At 40.3% G+C, this 20,307-nt stretch overlaps 1 protein-coding gene and 1 long non-coding RNA gene across 4 annotated transcripts in view; one reads left to right on the top strand and one right to left on the bottom strand.

Annotated features, from left to right (window-relative positions):
- Positions 1-20,307, top strand: part of ANXA4 (annexin A4) — a 493,965-nt gene that overhangs the window by 336,176 nt on the left and 137,482 nt on the right. The gene's annotated exons all lie outside the window — the stretch shown is intronic.
- LOC125685334 (uncharacterized) lies at positions 4,457-19,516 on the bottom strand. Of its 2 annotated transcripts, XR_007373426.1 has the most exons (4): positions 19,461-19,516; positions 16,747-16,796; positions 5,532-7,722; positions 4,457-5,011 (listed from the first exon to the last, which is right to left on the bottom strand). It is a non-coding gene; the product is annotated as an uncharacterized LOC125685334 (long non-coding RNA). The 2 variants fall into 2 exon arrangements; XR_007373425.1 differs by lacking the exons at positions 4,457-5,011; positions 5,532-7,722 and adding an exon at positions 16,015-16,591.

Below are 20,307 nucleotides of genomic sequence, written 5' to 3'. Positions count from 1 at the left end.
TTGAGTTTTGGAGCGCTTGGGTTGCTTTTCAATCTCAGATGTGATTCTGGAAGTATAAAACAGGGCAGTGTTTGTGTTCATGTCCATCTCCACAATCAAAAAATAATGAAGTTCTTTATTGCAAATTCATTTGGTGTGAGAAGGCCAAGGATTGATCTTCCTCCTCTCAACTGAAACTGAGATATAGGTGTACTGTTGAAGCTATGTTGCTGCTTTAGGTGTGCTTGACCCTTTAATAGTAAATCAGTGACTGACTAAAACTGGTGCTTTCATTTTGTTCATTTTGAACACTTGGTCAACAACATTTGTGCAATAAACTTGCCATAACCAATGGGGTTGCTCTGCATATTCAGGAAAGTCAATCTTCTCCCCTGTTGTTGCCATCTCTTGCGGTTTTTACTGTTTGAAAGTTATACTCAAGACTGTGCTGTTGGAATATGAGATATGGGATATGAGAATATCATTTTCTTCAACTATAAAATATTTTAAGACACTGGCCAAAGATTGGAAAATATGATGTCAGTATGCCTTCTGTGAATTAGAAGACAAAAAAAATAACTTCATTTAACAAGAAACCTCTCTCTTGTTACACTGAGAGATCCTGGTCCATTATTTTTGAATATTTTGTACTGGTAATGGATACTAGGGTGCTCAGATACAACTTTAAAGCCTTAACAGGAAGTTGAAGATTTTCAGATTTTGGTCTTTTCTAGTATTTCTTTTCACTGCATCAGTTGGTATAGAATCACGGAAGGGCTTGGGTTGGAAAGGACCTTCAAGATTATCTAGTTCCAATCCCCTGCCAGGGGCCTGTTGCCACCCACTAGGTCAGTATAACCCACAGCAGCCAGAACAGGAGGCAAAAATAACCAGGCAGAATCCCAAATTCCAATTCAAGATTGTTTGTGGTCTTTATTCATCCTACTGCAGGTCATTCTACCCGCAGAAGCTGTTTGTATGTGTGTGAGCCTACATTTGTCAGCCAGATGGAATCACGTTCATGGTCCAGCAGTAAATACCTTTTGCACAATGAACTAGATCTATTGGTTTCATTTCATACAATGCTGAGCCTTTAAATCAAGGGAATAATACAAACTGACTCCTTGCACACTCACAGCTAAGCACATACTTAGCACTGTAGAAGTTGGGCAGGCTCAGGATGCTCTATCCTTCTTTCCCTGCAATCAGAATTGACATGAGGCTTAGAAACCTCACTTATCTTCATTAAAAGCCACCAATGGGACTGTATAAACCTTATCTGGGCTGTAACAAAGCTGCTTTCACAACTGCACCGGAGAGCTGCAAAAATGATGCTAATGCTCAGGGCTTCAGATTAACTTTAATTCTTCACACGAAAGCTTGAGAAGAGCCTACTCTTGGAGAGATGTGTTACAGGCTGCAAGGCTGGAATGATTTCTGAGGACTACTTATGGAAACTTCAGTAAAATCAGAATGTCCAGAAATAGATTGTGACAACTGGAAGCACCAGTTTAACCGCAGCACCAGTTAATTCAGCTCCAGTTCACATCATTGGCCATGATGACACAGTTCAGTGCGTGTCATAAAATCATAGAATCACTAAGGTTGGAAAAATCACTAAGATCATCTAATTCAACCATCTACCCATCACAAGGACAGGCTCATGAAAGGGTGAGATTCATGAAAGGACCTGGGTTCCTTCTTCACTTTCTCTGAGTGGGTTTTCCTCTCTCTTTTAGCTGTGAGGAATGAAACCCTTTCAGGACAACTTTTTTAAGAACACAAGCAAGATCAGTGCAGAGATGGTAGATAGGCATGAATAAAATGTAAAAGTAATAATGCATTTAAAAAGTTGTCACTCATTCCATTTTCTTAAATTTCCAAATTATTAAAGCTAACTTAATAACAACATCCACTGTGTTATTATTATTATGATGATAGCATCCATCCACCATTGTTTTTTCATAGCTAATTTGCATGTCCTGCAAAGTAAATCTTCATATATTCAAAACAAAGATGTGGTAACGAGAGCCACAGGATATTTACATAACACAAAGCAGGTCAGCATCCAGAGAAGAAACCAAACAGCAACTCTCAGCACAGCAAGGTACCAATTTTCTCCCCTATTCCAAGGTATTCTGCAGAAAACAAGCTACTGCATCCAAAGGGAAACGTCAAAAAGTTCACAACTGCAATTATCACTTTCACCAAATGCTTAGCACCCTGTAGCTCTATTAAAAATAAATAGGTCAGCTGGATCGAATGAAAAAGCACTAATTAAGGCATTTTTTATTTTTTATTTTGCCCATAAGAACTCAATACTCGGCTAGTATTTTTATTGAAGCTACCTGATTTATATAATGCTGAATTAATTAATTTTCAATCGCTATTTGATCTCTTATGATATTACTTTACTTTCTTCCTCTTCCTTGCAAAGAGTGATTAGGCTGTGCCACTAATGAGAAACATTAATTTAATAGTTTTAAAATACATCATTAAACTCATTTCTTGAACACATTAATATTTCTGATTTATTTTGAATTCAAACACCAGCCCTTCTGCTTTAAGCAATGAAAACTCCACTCTGCATTTCTGATGCTAACAGCTGATGGTGTGTAGGGGCATCTGCCTTCCCAGCCCTGTGACTCTCTATTGAAGTGCAGAAATTGCTAAATTTGGAGACTGACTCTTTCTTCCATGCCCGATAGCCACGGTGACCAATAGAGCAGATAACAGGAAAATTCCTAATGCAGCCCTCAATATTCCTCATCCTACAGCATACTCTATATTTCAACTGCAGATCAATATAATCACTATGGTTAGACCTCTCAGTACGCCAAGCATTTCATTAATTCCTAGGAAGAACAATTCTGCCAACACACTGCAGCCAAGGAGCTCCCCCATGGTTTTAAGTATTGCCAAGCAAAGTATTTGCCCTGTACCAGATCTCTGAAGCCAGTGCTGTGTCTGTTGAGAGATGATTTGCTTTTATGACCATAGAAAGGGAGAGATAAAACCATTTTACAATAAGGGCGGGGATTTATTTAACTTATCTTTCTGCTAAGTCACTGTGATACATCTTGATGTAATACACTGCTGTGTGCCATTAAAAAGAAGAATCTGAAGGGGGAAAAAAAAGCAAAATCATATTTCTTCCAGGTTTTGACTAACCTCTTCTGGTGTTTCCAATTTCATCTAATTTTGGTATTACTAACAAAACAATGAAGAGTATAGTTGTCAGCACCTCAAACACAATGGTCTTCAGAAGGCAAGGCATTCCTGTCTATCTTTTTTCTTCTTATCATCTGTGAATAATGCAAAAGGGGAGAAAAAAAAAAAAAAAAAAAAAAAGTGCTACCCTTGGAATCACACATAACAAAAAGAGCAGAATAAATGAAATCAAAAATTATTTTAACTGATGAGGATGCCAGCCCTAAGACAAATGATGTTGAACACGGCTGTTTCATCAATTACAGGGAAGTTTCAGGGGTTTCCAGGTTTGTATTGTATCAGTGGTTCTGCACAGTTCATTGCTTTCAGATGTGCTCACTTCAGATTGTTTGACCGCAGCTGGAATTCATTTGGTGATGGATTGCATTGAGAAATGTAAGGAGGCATTTAATAGCAATCGCCTCAGATCGCTTTGCTTGTGCAGTCAAACAGAAACATATTACTCTGCTAGGGTAAAGCAACAATGGATTTAGGCAATAGGGCATAGATACATGTGTGTATGACAGTGACCAGTATCTCTGAGCTACCCATCCTTTCCTTTACTGCTATGGAAATGAGAATGGAGACCAACTGGTATGTATTAATCAACTAAAGAAATCCAAGAATAAGAAATAAAAACAGGCATTACCTCATTAGTAGTGAAATCAGATGCCAACATATCTGAAGTTGAGCATAGGTCTTACTGCTGAACAAAGCATAGTGGATGGAGTAAATACAAGTTAGAAAAAACAGGCTCACTTCTGACCCAATTGCACTGATTTTACACTAAAAACACCCTCCAGGTATCTCCATCTCAAGATAAAAGGTGTGAATTTAGGAGCACAACCTTAGGAACATGACAAAATTCAAACACATTCAGTGCACATTTAAATCCGTTGCTGAATAAATAAGTACTGCAGCTCATGCTTGAGTGAGTGCACTTCACTAATTGGTCATGTTGAATGGTCGTGTGCCATATTTTGCTCTTTATCTACTGCAGTAGGTGGTGAGACGATCCACATAAATGCCTTCCTACCACTCAGTCCTCAACACAAAACTGGGGGTTATCACACTGTGCTGGACTCAGTAAGGTAAGAGGAAGGTTCTGTGCTTTTATACACCAGTTAAAAAAATGATTGACATTCAACTTCCTTGCAAAGCTTTGCCCCCTTGTAAAAACAAAAGGGCCTTTTCCTTTCCCCCATTCCCTCTCCTGATATTTAGAAGTGTTTTAAGCAGGGAAGATCAGCTTCCACACATGCATGCAGCTCCTGCTGTCATGATGCCCATCTCCCAGATGCAATACAACAACAAGAAGCAGAGTGAAACTTCTTTCCAAGATCAAGCCCAGTGAGAGTGGTGCTTTTGTGTTCTTTTTTTTATTGCAGATTAATTTATTGGTGAACAATAAGGGTTATAAAAGCAGTCATCTCAAGGTTAACGTGCTACTCAAAAACCCAACAGTCAAGCAGAGTGAATAATTCATAACTAATTGCTTATTTAATTGCACACTCTTTGTACATGATGCAAATGTAATATTCCTGGAGGCTTCAGATTCCCCCCCTCTTTTCAGCAAGCCATAAAACTTCTATATCTACTCTGTAACACATGTGCTTCGCTGTTTCACTGTATCAAGCAAGGGATATTTCCATTTCCCAAATAGTTTGCTTCCAAAAACATTAATTGTAGCATCATAATAACAACCCAGTGAAAACTTTGTAAAATCCATTTATAAACATTGGCTGTATTTTCTTCTCTTTGTTGGTGAAATAATTGGAATCAAACATGGGGCTTCTGAAGGAAAGAGACCCACAATGAAGATCTGCAGTGAAGGAAACAAGAAGAGATTCTTATGTTTTGCTCTGGGTGGTCTTGTACAAATAATGCTGACAAGTAATCCCAGCTCCCCAAAACTGAAGCATGGGGCAGCACGCCACAAGCCAAATTATAAGCCCAGTTTCAATTATTCCCCTACTCATTGCCTTTTCCTTCATTTTTCTTTTTTTGTTTTAATATCAAAACGAAGTTTTGCTTCATTATAATTCAAACACACATTTACCTTTGAAACTTTGATTTATTTACTCTTTATCTACGGGAACATAAAGGAATATCAACATGTGATAATATCATTTAATTTTTCTGAAAAAAAATGACTATGAATATCCAATTAGTGGACTTAAATACTTCATACTGACTTATATTTCTTACATACTTTAAGTCCCTAAACTGGATATGCCATTATTCTTAATCTACTATAGGTAGATACTAAAGGTATATGTAGTGTAAATAAAAACTATAAAAAGTATACTATACTTTAAAGTAGAGATTATAGTCCTTAGTACCTGCTCAAAGGATGCTTCTCTAAAATGTATTAGCTCACATTACAATCTTGTATCACTATTTATAGTTTCTTGTAGCAGGAAAGTCTGAGCTGAGGGCAAAACCCTTTTGGAGCTCTTCCAGGTTCTTTCTGACACATTTTGGGTTCCTCTTTTCCACTGTCTGGAATATATTTTCTTCCTTTTCAGACTATCCCAATTAAAATCAGAGCCTGAATCTTCCACACTGGCTGACAAACTTCAAGCACAGTGCTTAAAGTTCAAAATGAACTCTGTATTCGCCTGTTGATATGGGTTCTGAGGAAGATGTAGGAGCACATTATCACCTGCTGTCCATAGGTCATAGGCATCAGCACACCCCCTCATGTCCAATGCAGCTGTTACTATCACCTGCCCGAGTAAAACACATTTCTATCCCAATTTACCTAATTGCAAATGAAATGTGCTGTTCCACTGCACCAGCATCAGACATCAGTTTGTCAGAACAGACACAACTTTGCCACTATTTCTAGCTCAAAACATCCATTCCTTTACTCTTCTTTCTCCGTGCCCTTTTCTAAACTGACCTCTAGCAGACAAAAATATCACCCCCACATCTGGATGATACCCACAAGTGCTCACAGAGCAATGACATTTTACCATTAGCCAGCACATGCATTTTGCTGCCTACATACAGCAGAAGAGAGGGGTGGTGATATATAAAGATTCTAATTCTATTCATACTGACATTTACTGTGGAATTCCAGCAAGAGAGAAAACCTCTCATTTTCAAGTCCTTCTCACAGACAAGTGGTCTAGAAAATGAGGTAGAAGTTTTAAACCCCTGCAAGGAATTTGCAAAACCAAGTGACTTGCTACATGAAAATACCAGCATGTTTTAATTAGTCAAAATAAGACATTTTAAAAGTCTCCAAATTAAAGTCTTGGAAAGAAAGTGGCTTTTCATGCTAAAGGTTAGTCATTAGGAATATGTAGGCTTGGATTCTTAATGTATTTTTTAAGTGAAGTCCAGCGACCAGCATTACAAGACCCCAATTCAGATAAAAAAAGAATTGGACAATTCTGCCTACACGCATCTGTAAGGAGCTTTTTGGTGCAGGAGCCCATCAAGTCATGGCAGTCAGCAGTGTCCACACAAAGGGCCCCACAGGTGGAAATTAGAGAAACAGTTTCTTCTGACAACAGGGGTACAGGAAATAATCTGTGGTTACAGCTTGCAAAACAAAAAGCAATTCTTTCCATTGCTGAATATAGTCATTTACTCACTGTATTCTGCCCACTCTGCAGCACAGTGCAGGAATCAAATCAAGGTAACTTCTGCAGGACTGGAAGGTTTGGAACAAGCTGGTTGGCCACCCATGGGAGCAAATCCCAGCTTTTAGTGGATGACCTTTCAACCAGCAAGGCACTCCAGTCTGATAAACCCCCAAGTCTGGTGACATCCCATCCAGGTGACAAGTTTTTTACTCTAAGTATTTTAAAGATGCTTGCTATGGGAAAGATATTGCCCTGAGAGTACCTTTGTCTCAAAACACAGCCCATTCTGTATGAAATATCAGTACTAAAGGGAAAAAAATGTGTTTAAGTATTGCAGATAAATCCATAGATTCACCTTCTTTGTAAAGCTATTTGAATAGCTCTCAGTTTATCAAGGTGCATCAGCAAGCGTTCAAGCCCATTTCTATGTAAACTATCAGTTAAATGTGAAGTAGTGAGCATGTTTTTCAAGTCCCAAAAGTTGTTAGGCTCAATCCTCAGTATAAAATCAGTAAGGTGCTTCATTAAATCAGGAAAAATCTCATTTCTCTGGATTCCATCATGCACACTCATGAGGATGCATTTTGCTCTCACCACCAGAGATCGATTCAGTAACTGCAAAATCAGGTGATAGACATGATTTTGTCAGGAGCTTCCAATAGTATTTCCTTTAACTTATTCCAGTAGCTCATGTTATGGAGACCCTCCTAACAAAGGAAAAGAATTGATTTCAGCAGGGTGCCAAAGAACTTAGGCTCATCCAGATGCAGTCTCTTGGCTTGAATCCATCCAGCCTAGTTGATCACAATGCTTTAATAGCAAAAAGTCCATTTCAGTTCTTCTGCTCCAACCACAGACCTCCTCTCTTGGCAGAAGACACTCCCTGAAGCCATTACTCCATCCTCTACTTCTTAAGTGATATGATTCCCAAAGAAAACTGGAGAAGCAATTCAAGATTAAAACATATTATTTTTTTTACCCTAAGAAATGAAGATGTTCAAGTCACTACCTGCCTCTTGGCAGTAATTTGCATGTCAATGGATTATGTGGGGTTTTAATATGTAATTGTTTTGTAATTCAAAATGAACTGTTGCCATAGCAATCCCTACACACTGTGTAAGATGTATTGTTAGTGAAGTGTCTCAAAGAAAAAGCTTACCCAGACATGCATTGACAGCTTCAATAGACTGCGTAAGCCAACCCATACATCTTGAGGTCTGAGACATTTCAAAACCAGAGATTCAGAGAGAGGGAAGTCAAAAGAACAGACCACTAATATTGGCCATTTTTTGATTCCTTCTTTTACAACAAAACTCTCATACAACTGATGTACATTGCGAATTATTTCCTAGTAGAGGAGCATTCTGGTTTTAGGATTTTTCTATTCCTATTTATTTTTTAAACAGCTTGAGTTGTGTAGTTACATGAAGAGAATTTGTTACAAATGACAGCTTTTTTAATCTTCAGGAGAAGAAAGTTCTTTTGTCAGCTGATTAGCAGTGGCTAATCAGTTCATTTTCTAACTGCCACAGATTTTCTCCTCGACCATCACTTAAAATAATAGATAATTAGTCTTTAGCATTTGTGGTTTTTTTGTTTTTTTTTTTTTTTTTTTTTTTTGTTTGTTTGTTTGTTTTTTAACATTTCTTACCAAGGGCCATGATGTAAACCTCAACGTGAAACAGTCCTAGAGCTAATCACAGTAAGTAAAAGGATGCGCTAAGAGCAAACATCAATGTTTGTCAGCAACAAATCGCACCTGGAAAGAAAATATACTATTGTGAAATTCAATGGCTAGGGATCACCAAGTGGTGACATCTGTGTTTGGGTCAGACAGCCCTGGTTACTGTTCTGATTTGTGGTTTCTTTACTTTCTTCTAGCTGCAAGAGCAACAAGAACAAGGCAGAAATCCCTTTCTGAGCATCATGGCAGCTGGGCACGCGTATAGAAGTGCTTGCACAGATGTGCAGTGATAGTATTTGCACAATCATTCTACATTAATTAAAAGCTCTGTCCAAAAACAGAGCTAATGAAGTTCACCATAGGACATGCAAGTCAATTATATCCAATATTAGCTGGAGTTCCAAACTGACAGGACACAGCAGTTCATTGAGAAAGCTTATATACTGAAACATGAGCCTGTGCCAAACTATGTTCTTCACATTGGAAAGGAAATGTGTGAACTAAACTCTGAGATCGCAGCCTTCTGGTAAAATGGTGTTTTCCCTAGATCCTCTGCTGTCCAGAGCAATAAGAAGTTGCCAGAAGGACCAACACAAACCTCACAAACATCTCAACAGCATTTTTTAGACTGAACAGATAAAAAGGAGCTGCTGATATCTTATCAGCTAGACTACTTATAATTTTGAGACTATTTATTTCAACATTTTAAAAGGCATTTAATGCTTACCTTGATCTAAATAGATTACAATAAGCAAACAAACATTGCTCTATTTTTACTGAAGAGTTGTCCACATTCTCTCTTTCAATTCTCTTCTATTTCTACAACTAGAAGTTCTACCAACCTGTAGTCGAAGCCCTTTAGATTTCTTTGCTGAACTACAATAGTATTGGTTTATACCTCCCAACTCCCAGTGCGACATATATATCAAGCTACTCTTTCAACTCCTGCATTTCCAAACATTTTAAACACCTTAATGGCTTTTCTCGCTGAACCATAAAAATTATTTATAAATTCATTTTAGGACATTCATGCAACAAGAAACTCATAACTTATCATGAAACACAAATTATGTTTACTGGAGTACAAAAAATTATTTGGGTCTATGTATATGCAACGAAGAAAAAAAGCCAACTGCTTCTCAAAGTGGTCTCTTATTACAGGCAATCACAATCAACACCTGCAAGGTGAGGAGGTAATGAGTTATTTGTTCCAGAGTAATTTTTTAAACAAACAACCTGACAGGAAAGAACAATATGTTCTAAGACTTAATTTGAATTAAGTACATTTGGTGAGTTACAGAAGGATCGTGGCACTTCATCCAGTATTTTTCACATCTAAGTAGCTGCAGCATCTGCTTTTCTCTAAGGTTAATACTAACACCATGGGCTATTAATCTTAGTTATTTCTCCACAACTGAGCAATACTCCACAATCACCCCAACATTGACATTTCAGGGGAAATGTTTTTTATCAAGATTCATATGTTATCTGGGCTCCAGGAGAAGGAGAAGTTAGTTTTTACATAACTAATGATATGTGAAGCGCTGACAGCTGGTAGTCATTTTGGAAACATTCAGCTGTTGGAGGCATAACTGTATGAACACAAATGCATTCAATCAGATGCATAAGAGTACAAAACACCAAATCTAAAATTTAAAATTGAATTCAAATTCCCCAAAACAACCAGCAGTTTTGACCTTCTACTCCCAAGAATCACATGCCATGCTTGCTCCACAGGCCACTATGACCCACAGGGATCATAGTGGGTCATACCTCAGCCATGGAACTTAGAAGACATCTCTCTCCAGTTGTCTCTGGTTCTCTGGCTCCCATTTGCCCTTGTCAGGAGGCTTACTATTGTAGCTCATCTTGTAGCACTATATAGTACAGTGAGAAAAAAAGGCTGGGAGTTACTAGCTGAGAACTTTTGGATACCCTTTTAGACCCAGCTGGTCACCTTTAGGACAACACCTCAGCCCTTTTGGCCATTCTCAAAATGCTGACCCTCTGCCACACCTTCTCCTTCCCTCTTAGTAAAGAGCACAGGGATTTCTCGCAAAGAACCATTAAAGGATGATAATGACAGAGGGCACACCATCTTTTTAGCACTGATGGAGTGGGGTTCTCTTCTCTGTTGCAAATGGGTCATAACATCCTTTTTGAGTTTAGTATAAAGTATTTCAACGCAAAGCGTAATCTGCCAGATCTATAATGTAGATTTTTAGTAAGAACCTTCGTGCAAGAAAAAGGACATAAACCACCTGCCTTTGAATTCAGATAGAAACACTGATGATCTAAATCATCCAACCCTGGTATATAAATGAAAGGCAACAACCAGACCAGGGACTGATCCCTGGAGAACTCCTTTATGATTCACTGTGGAAGATGAAAAGCTGTCTATGTAAACAAATTGTTTATGGTCTGTTAAGCGAAAGTAAAACCAATGGAGTGCAGCAGATGCAATTCCAGCTGAGGATTCAATCTTACAAAAGTGCATGGGTCTGACCCTGCAGCCCTTTTTCATAAGAGCTGCTTCCCTGCAGACACTCAAACAAGCAAGGACTGCAGTACTTGCCATCTGTGCCCGATTGGTCTCCAAAGAGTCAAAGCTTGAAGCAATGCTTTGTGTTCTGCCATCTGAAGGAAGGCAGAGAAGCTGCAGCCAAAGGCAAGCTCTGGGAGTACAACAGCATCACTCAATTCCTGCATTGCCACCATGATCACCCAGAGAAACCTTACTCTTCCAGGGGGCTTTACTGTTCCATGTTCCAGTCAATTATAGAATCATAGAATCCCTAGAGTTGGAAGGGATCTTTAAAAGTCATCTGGTCCAACTCCCCTGCAATGAACAGGGACACGCATGGCTAGACCACGTTGCCCATGTTCTGACCCAGCCTTACTTTGAAAGTCTCCAGGGACAGGACATCCACCACATCTCTGTTCAACCTGTTCCAATGTCTCACCACTCGCACTGTAAAAGACTTTTTACACAGAGTCACAGAATCACAGAATTGCCCAGGTTGGAAGGGACATAAAGGATCATGAATCTCCAACCCCCTGCCACATGCAGGGCCACCAACCTCCACATTTAATACTAGACCAGGCTGCCCAGGGCCCCAACCAACCTGGCCTTGAACACCTCCAGGGACAGGACATCCACAGACTCTCTGGGCAGCTGTTCCAACACCTCACCACTTACATAGCAAAGAACTTCCCCCGACATCCAACCTCAATCTGCCCTCCCTCCATTCAAACCATTTCCCCTCATCCTGCTGTCATCTCCCCTTGCACAGAGCTGACTCCACTCCTGCCTGCAGGCTCCCTTCAGGCACTGCAGGCTGCACTGAGGTCACCCCGCAGCCTTCTTTTCTCCAAGCTGAACAAGCCCAGCTCCCTCAGCCTGTCTTCGTGGTGGAGGTGCTGCAGCCCCTGCTCATCTTTGTGGCTCCTCTGGACCCTCTCCAACAGCTCCCTGTCTTTCTTGTCCTGGGGGCTCCAGCCCTGGACGCAGTGCTGCAGATGGGGTCTCACAAGAGCAGAGCAGAAGGGGGACAATCACCTTCCTGTCCCTGCTGGCCACCCCTCTTCTGATGGAGCCCAGGATCCCATTTGCTTTCCAAGCTGTAATCGCACACTGCTCATGTTCAGTTTTTCATCCTCCAGAACCCCCAGCTCCTTCTCTGCAGGGCTGCTCTCAAGCACTGCTCCTTCCAGTCTGTATGGATGCCTGCGGATTCCTCCAACCCAAGTGCAAAACTCTGCGCTTTGCCATGTCGAACCTCATTAGGTTCACCCATGCCCACTTTTTCAAGCCTGTTGAGGTCCCCCTGAATGGTATCCCTTCCTTCCACTTTTTCCTTCTATCCAACCTAAATCTGCCCTCTTTAAGCTTGAAGGTTAAGAGCAATCTCTTTGTTTTCTGATGGATGTTGGAGCATGTACACAGAGGACTATAAAGATGGTAGACATTCAGACTGCAATTCTGCTGAGCAACCTCATAACTTTCCTTGTCCTTTACTCCACTCCACCAAAATGACCTCACTGGGATTCTCAGTGAAGAACCTAGAAGGATATGTTCTCTAACCTGAGCACAATTTGTTTTCCAATGATCTTACAGTGGCAGATGCATTTTAACAGCATTAAACATCCTTATGCTCTTCTAAATCAACCTTGCCTGACTTTCACCATTTCACCCTGCCATTTCCTGTTTATTTCCAGACATCATCACACTCAACCTCAGATTTCTTCATTAACCCAAGGAGCTGGTATTTCCCAGGATTGCGTGACAGCTGCACCACGCTGAGCGGAGGCAATAAAACATCTGCATGCTCAGTGTACTCATCTGGGCAGACAGGAGCAATGGGGATTCAGCTAATAATCCTGATGTTCTTCCACGCTCACCTGGCCTCCCTTATGGCATCCTTTAGAGCATTATACCTCACACCACTTTTTCACTTTGGTTTTAAAACTAACAACCCTTTGACGTTTCCAGGCTCTTGATAATTGGTACTGTTCTTAGACAGCAAGAAAGAATAAACCCTGCCCAGCAGAGCCCTGGGGAAGGGATTTATGATTGCATAACAAATTTACAGGTAAAATAAGGTATTTCAAATCCATTCTTATACTCATCATTTGAGTTTTAGGGTTTGTAACCACCCCACGGGTCCTAATAAAAACCAGCCTCTGCAGACCTGTACCACAAGAAATACCAACTCTCCTAACAGAATATGGATAAGTGTCTGGCACTGGGAAACATTCAAAAATCCAATTGAGCATGAAATATGGGATGCTGGAAATAGAAACAGATAAACGGTATTAAGTAGTAAATAAGTGAGACAAGGCATGCATTGTTCAAATGCGGCCTCTGAGCTAGGGAGAGCCTGCTCTACACAGATAATTGTCTTTAGGAGTAGAGTGGAAAAGATTATGAAATCTGTAGTATTTTTGTACTTGTCTGAGATGCACACAAATCAGTTATTCTAATTACTTCTGAAGGGGACGACATTTGTCTCATTACTAAATTAGTGCCAACAGCAGATAAGGAAGATGCAATGCCAAACCAGCTCTTAATTCTCAGATGCATTGTCTAAATGTCCATATCTCCAGAAGGCAAAAAAAAAGTCATAATCACAGGACAAATCTGATCTTAATAAGCAGAAAATCATAGGAACTTCCCACATCTGTTTTCCTCTTATTAGATTAGCGGTGGTGTCACATTTGATGTCATGCCACTATACACTGACCTTCAGCAACTTAAAAATCACTGAAGCTTTTGGAAGGAAGCTTTTGGAAGCTGCTTTTCTTGGCAAGGAACACATATACACAAATTGTATAAGCAGAGATATCTAAGAAGTGCATGACTAGGGATATGGGGGAGCCCAGTTGCAAGTATCTCCAAATAGCATCCAGCAGCCCTCAAAGTTTCTCTGACACTTGTAAAGCATTTGTCTTAAAAATGAATTTTAAAACCAAATTTTTGCATGTTAGCCACATGTGGAAGTAATGCAGAAAGGAAACATCCCAGAATCCAGCAAGATCTATTGTGCAATTATGCATATAAGTGGGTGAGCTGTAAAACTCAATTTCCTCCATTGAGGGTGTAACCAAACAGCCCTTCAAGTACCTGGCTACAATGGTATCTCATGTGAAGCCTGCAATTTAGAAATGAAAGAGCTCAACTCCTGAAAGATGTTCTGCAGCAGCAGCAGAATTTGAACACTTCTCAACATCACACATCTGTGCAACCTCACCTGCTGAGCTCAACCACGCATTTGCAGCACCATCTGGGATGAGAAGAATCACCTTTGGGGTTTGATGCTGAATTCTCTCTTGGCCTTCCATCAAACATAAGCACAGGTCTTTAGGGACCGATTCAGCAATGTTTAGAAATTGGTGCAGGAGTTGTGGCTTGAACACACAGCTCTCCTGCACAGGAAGGGGTTTGTAGAACTCACTCAGATGTCCTGGAATGCTTAACAGAAGGTCATGATTTTGTCTTGGCCATTACAAACTGGTAGAGCAGCCCTTGAAAGGTTTTTGCTACTGGCTGCAAGTAAGGGCAGTTTAACTTGGAGCAAAATGTTGCTTAGTGACTTGAAGTCTGTGAACGCCACACTATTTCTGAAGCTGTAAAAGAGTCTGGGTGATGCTCCAGCAGCTAGGTTCTCATTAATGGAGAGGACTATGTGTACTAGGCAAAATTCCTTACCAAGACTCCTCTACACTGATGAGCACCATGTTCTGCCTTGAAAATGTCTATTTTTGCACTTGGACTATTTTATTTCCCTACTGTTGAAATGAAAAATTGGCCAAACCATTTCAGCAGTGCCTGCCACACACTTGCTTTCTCCTGCAAATGCTAAAGATCTGATTCTCTTCATTAAGTCACTGACCATATAAAGAGAGGCCTCTATTGTAAATTATCACCAACAAAGCTAAATGCACAGAAATGATGTAGAAATTGTACTGTAGCATCACTGAAGTACAAACAGAACTTCCTGAAGAGGAAATACTTCCACATTCACGACCCAGAACTCAACACAAAACAATAATGACCTGAATTTTCAAAGCTTCCTTCTATTAAATGCTGTGACAGGATTCAAAAGCTTTCCAAACTTTATAGATCATGTAAAACGAATAATAGCACAAATAAAATAGCCCACCTCCACTCCACACCAATAAAGCCATCAGCTGTGAGAAGACAAAAACAGAGTTATTAATCACTCCTCCCCACAAAAACGCAAGCCCAGCTGAAGGTCAATCCAATAGTCTGCCAAGCCCAGTTTATCTGGTAGCATATGCTTAAAGAACAAAGTAATCAGAGACAAGCACACAATGATATGTCACTCATTCTTATGACAGATTTGCAACACATCTTTTCAGAGCAGAAATACCACCTGAGACAATGCTGAATGGATCCTCCTAGAAGCCCTTTAACCTTTTCTTGAATTAATCTATATTTTGGGTTTCTGCCACACCAAGTTGTAAGAGTCCCACAATTTAATCACTTGTCTTCTTCAGCACTATTTCTACTTTTTAAGCCCATGGCTTTGTAATTTTATCTAGTGTCCCCTCTGCTCCTGGTATTGTGATAAATAAGATTAAACAGTAATAATTGGCTTCTCATGTATTTCTGTTGCTTCCTCTGAAATGAAAAGCCATGCATCCAATCATCCTTGTCATGCACAGGAGCTGGTATGGAAGTATAACCAAGCTGTACCCTTACATATTCATCTAATATTTATTAATAGAGCCAATTTGAGTGTAAATTCAGGGAGAGGACAGGATGAAGATTCCTATTTGCTTTCCCTTTGCCATAAAGCTTGACATGTCCATGTCATTCATTTCGTCAGAAGAATACAGAGAAGAGTATGGTAGAAGTAGTTCTATGGCTCCAGGAACAGCCCCCTGTATGGCTACCAGTTCCCCAAGCACCAGCTGAGCACTTGTCCAAGATAAGAGCTGCCTCTCATCCTGAACTGAGCAGTTGCAAGTCAGAAGGGAGATTACAGCTGCTGCAATTAATCCAAGTGTAAAAAGATTAACGACAGTTTATCCACCCTTTATTCTCTTATGACTGACTACAGTTAATGACACTAACACCTTCAACAACATATGGTCTGGGTCCAAAAGCAGCTCAATTGTTCCTACCCCCTCCAAACTCTTCCCTCCCCGCAGAGCACAGGCTTGGACAACATCAGAAATCCCAGGAACAGAAGAGCAGCGTTGGGCAGTTGGTTGAGGTCCTTCCTTCATTTGCATCCAGATGAGATGCTTTATTACTGAATATCAGCTTTGCTTCTCCCACACAGAGCTGCATATCCATGACTGGGAAGAACTTCATTTTTTTCCCATCTTGCATAGGAACACTGGTCATCTTCTTTCATGTTATCTTCAAAATCACTTCAGTGGGATAATGGCAGGGACTGCACTGATTCCATAAGACTATAAGGTCTTCAAACAACACAGCTAGGTCTCAGTGGAAAATAAAGAAAAAACAACCTCTTCTATTTGGTGGTGCCTTTCACACCCTTGGCCGAAATGCCCCCTCCGTCCTTTCCCTGAATATCTGCAGTGATGGCAACAAGGGCAACTCACGACATTCCTTGGAGCGGGAAGTGCTCTGTAAACAAATAGCCAGTCTTCAAGTACAAAACAAGCAGATCCGACTTTCAAACATTTGGCAAGGTGCGGGTACATGATGACAGCGTGTTAAATTCATTATTCAACACATTGCAAAGTGTAACATGTCAGAGTGACAATTTATACCGTACTTACCCCCAGTCAAAGGTAGCTGCAGAAGCAATACAGCAGAAGAGACATCCAACCTGGATCAGCAAAGAAAGCCACTTATCAGAATTAAACATCTTCATAACAAAGAGGAATTAAAGGAAGTATTTAGAGCTGGAACAATTTTGGGGGTAAAACCATTGCATTTTTTTTTTTCCAGAGACATTTTCTCTTCTGGAAAAAAACTTGCAATCATCTCCAGTATCCCTGGAGAGTCGTATAAAAGTGGGTTCCCAAATGATATTATACAGCACTTTCCTTCCATTCTTAGTGGTCTAAAGAACCCAGTTGGATTTTCTACTCTTAAGTCTGCTCAGACAAAGATGTAGGTCCTCCAGGCAGGATGTGGCTCTGGGGTGCCTGGTCTGGTGACCCTGCACATAGCAGGAGGGTTGAAACTAGATGATTTGAGGCTCTTTTCAAACACAGGCCATTCTACAATTCTATGATTCTTATCTGTGTCCTTGCTGACAGGACCATAACCCAGTACTCTGGAGGTTGGCATAGTTGGATCTACCCAGCTCCATTGCCAGCCTGCAGGCTGACCTGAAGTTGTGGAGGTCTGTCTGGTTTTAAAGTGAGGGTAACACTGATACTCACTGCCAAACTCTTGGAAATGAGTCGAAGTAAAACACATTCCACTAGGTCAGGGACCATTTTTTGGGTTAGTGCTGCAATCAAGCGCAAGATCATTTCATTTCTCTTATTGAAGAATTCTTCCAGCTACAAGCAAGCAAAACATCCTGAAAATACTTAAGGTTTTAAGTTGATAAACAAGAAACCTCTGCTGCAGGCACAAGGGCATAAAGGCAACGACTGCCTTGACAGCCCAGGTAACTCAGCCTTTATGGCTGCAGAAGTCATCAGTGCCAACAAGTGGCAGCACAGGGTTGTTACTCATGTTTATCGTAAATCATTCATTAAAATGGATGTTACCCAACACGGAAAGTATGTTGGGTGTCTGGGTACAATAAAAATTAATTTACCATTCACAAAGCTTCTCATTTAGTTAAATCAGCTGTGTTCCAGCTTCGTTATCGGTGTGTTTCTAATGTATTTCTTCCCTATATTTTTGCAGAGCTGGCTCAAACTGAGCTTTATTTTTTATTATTAATTTAATGTAATTCGTGTGTATTCCTGGGAGTAGGCCATGTGGTAACAATTGCACTGCTACATTGCCATCTCCAGGCAAGATGAAGAACTGTATAAGAAGCTCTCAGAACTGAATACAGATATTTATTTACAGAATTTTTTTCAATTAAAAATCACTTTTTTTTTGGTATATTAAAATCAGTCTTGGAAACCAGAATGACATTGCATATTATATCTAAGCTGACCAACTCATGTTAGGTAAATGCAATGCTTAGCCAGAGGACTTCCCATTGGAGAAGAATACTGCTGAAACATAGCTAAATTCATGTGCATGCATAGGAACCAGACGAGCATTTTTGTGTTTAACATGTTTGCTACTTGTTTAAGGGGCCGCCTTCTCTCTCATCTCTAACATAGATGCCAAATTAAGAAATTGGAAATACTAGCAAACGTTTCTAGGCAAGAAATTAATAACCACAGAAGAGAAATACAATTACAGAGTGAAGAGAAACACTGTGAACTGATCGCAAATTTTAAGGTCAAAATAGGGTTTCATTTTCTTGATCAATTCTTAAGACATACAACCCTTGATAGCAAGGGACAGATTCCTGCCCTTTCTTTTGTTAGGCCAACTGTACCTCTTCACCACTGCCCAGTGGCAAATACTGGAAATCATCAGTAAAACAGATTAAATTGAGGTTACATACAAAGCACTGACACTACACTCCAAAGCAAACAGAAGAGATTCACCACTGAGGACCAATTATAGCGGAACATCAACATGATACGCTCTGTTTTACCAGTGTTTATATAGAACATCAAGAGTCTAGGTGAAACTACAGATTAATTCAGGTATCATTTCCAAATTCATTTCCCATCTTGTGAAAAAATATGTATGCAGCACAGAAACAAACACAGAAAGTTTCATGCTTCCGAGCTTATTCAATGAGATCAGTTGACACAACAGTGTTGTAAAGGCCATCCAAACCTGTTTATTCTGACTAATTTCCATAATCTATTGTGCCTGCATCTGGAAGCATTTGGCTCCATCACTTCCAGAGGCAGCTCGTTTCTCCAAACTCCTTATTTTTCATTCCTCTTCACTCATGTCTTATTTCCTATTTTCACTCATTCTTTTAATGTCCTCTTCATGTGACTGATCCCTTTGGATCAGTCAGGAAAGAATATAGCAGTCCTGAGGGAGTTCAGAGTTACTGTTTCCATAGGGCTAACATCTAACATCCTATCCATAAATACTAATCACTGCAATATTTAAGGAACAAATCAAGGCAAGAGGAGTCTTCATATGCCATTTAAAAAAAAAAACAAAAAGCAAACAAAAAGTGTAAGTGTGACATTAGGCAGAGGAACCAAGCATGCACACTCATTTTAGATCCAGTAACAAATTCTGTATCTGTGTCACTTCAGTGTTTCACTATGACTAAGAACCTCTGATCACAGTTGAATCATTAAGGTTGAAAAAGATGTCTAAGTCATCTAGTTCAACCACTGTACAGTCAAAGAATATTAGGATGTTATAATCACAAAATAAACAAGAGAGTTAGGCAAAGCAGACTATGATAGCAAAAGAGAATAAATAGTAAGCTTACCCCTATCCTGCACTCACTCACAAAACACCAGCAGAGGTGACCTCCAGAAAAGACCCTTCCCTACTGGTAGCCAGCTCTTAAATAGGTCTAGGAGGGGTGGAACCAGGCTCCAGCCCTTCTGGCAGCACAGGTGAATTGCCCTCAGCTGTGCTCCTCTGGCTGGCTCATTGCTTGCACCAGGTGATCAATCGGAGGTTCAGGCTGTGACTCTGCAGTTCCCATACAACCATCAACCCATGCCCACCACGCTGAATTACCTACATCCCCAATGCTACACTGCTTTGGGAGAAGGAAAATCTCTCTGTGCAGCACCATGTTGTAACCTCCAGGTGTGCAAGGATCGATCCCAGCTTTCACCACAGCAAAAGCATGTCCACAACACACACCCTCCTCTGTCATAACATCAGTCCTAGCACTGCAGAGAAGTGGAGAGAAACCCCAGACTCAGCATAATGGTGATTAACATGCCAAACCAGACTTGCACAACAAAAGAAAGGGCACTTGTGCCAAGTCTGCAGAAGGCAAAAGGCCTTTCCAATTCTTGCTGTTGACAGTTAACTGAGATCTGAATCTGGCCCAGGTGTTTAATTTCTCAAAGGTGTTCTCCCCATCTTCAACATGATGACATTAGGAAATAATTTTTTCACCAAGGGAGTGACCAAGCACTGGAACTGGCATCCCAGAGAAGTGCTGGAGAACCATCTCTGGAACTAATTAAGGGACATATGGATGTGATTTTGTGATGGGACTCAGCAGATAAGTTGCTGGTTGGATTTGATGACCTAAAAGTCTTTTCCAACTGAACCATACTAAGTGGGGCAGACTGTGCATATTCTGTGTTGCAACC

Source organism: Lagopus muta, chromosome 27 (genome assembly GCF_023343835.1).
Source record: "Lagopus muta isolate bLagMut1 chromosome 27, bLagMut1 primary, whole genome shotgun sequence".
Classification (NCBI taxonomy): Eukaryota; Metazoa; Chordata; class Aves; order Galliformes; family Phasianidae; genus Lagopus; species Lagopus muta.
This window is presented reverse-complemented; position numbering and strand designations above follow the sequence as displayed.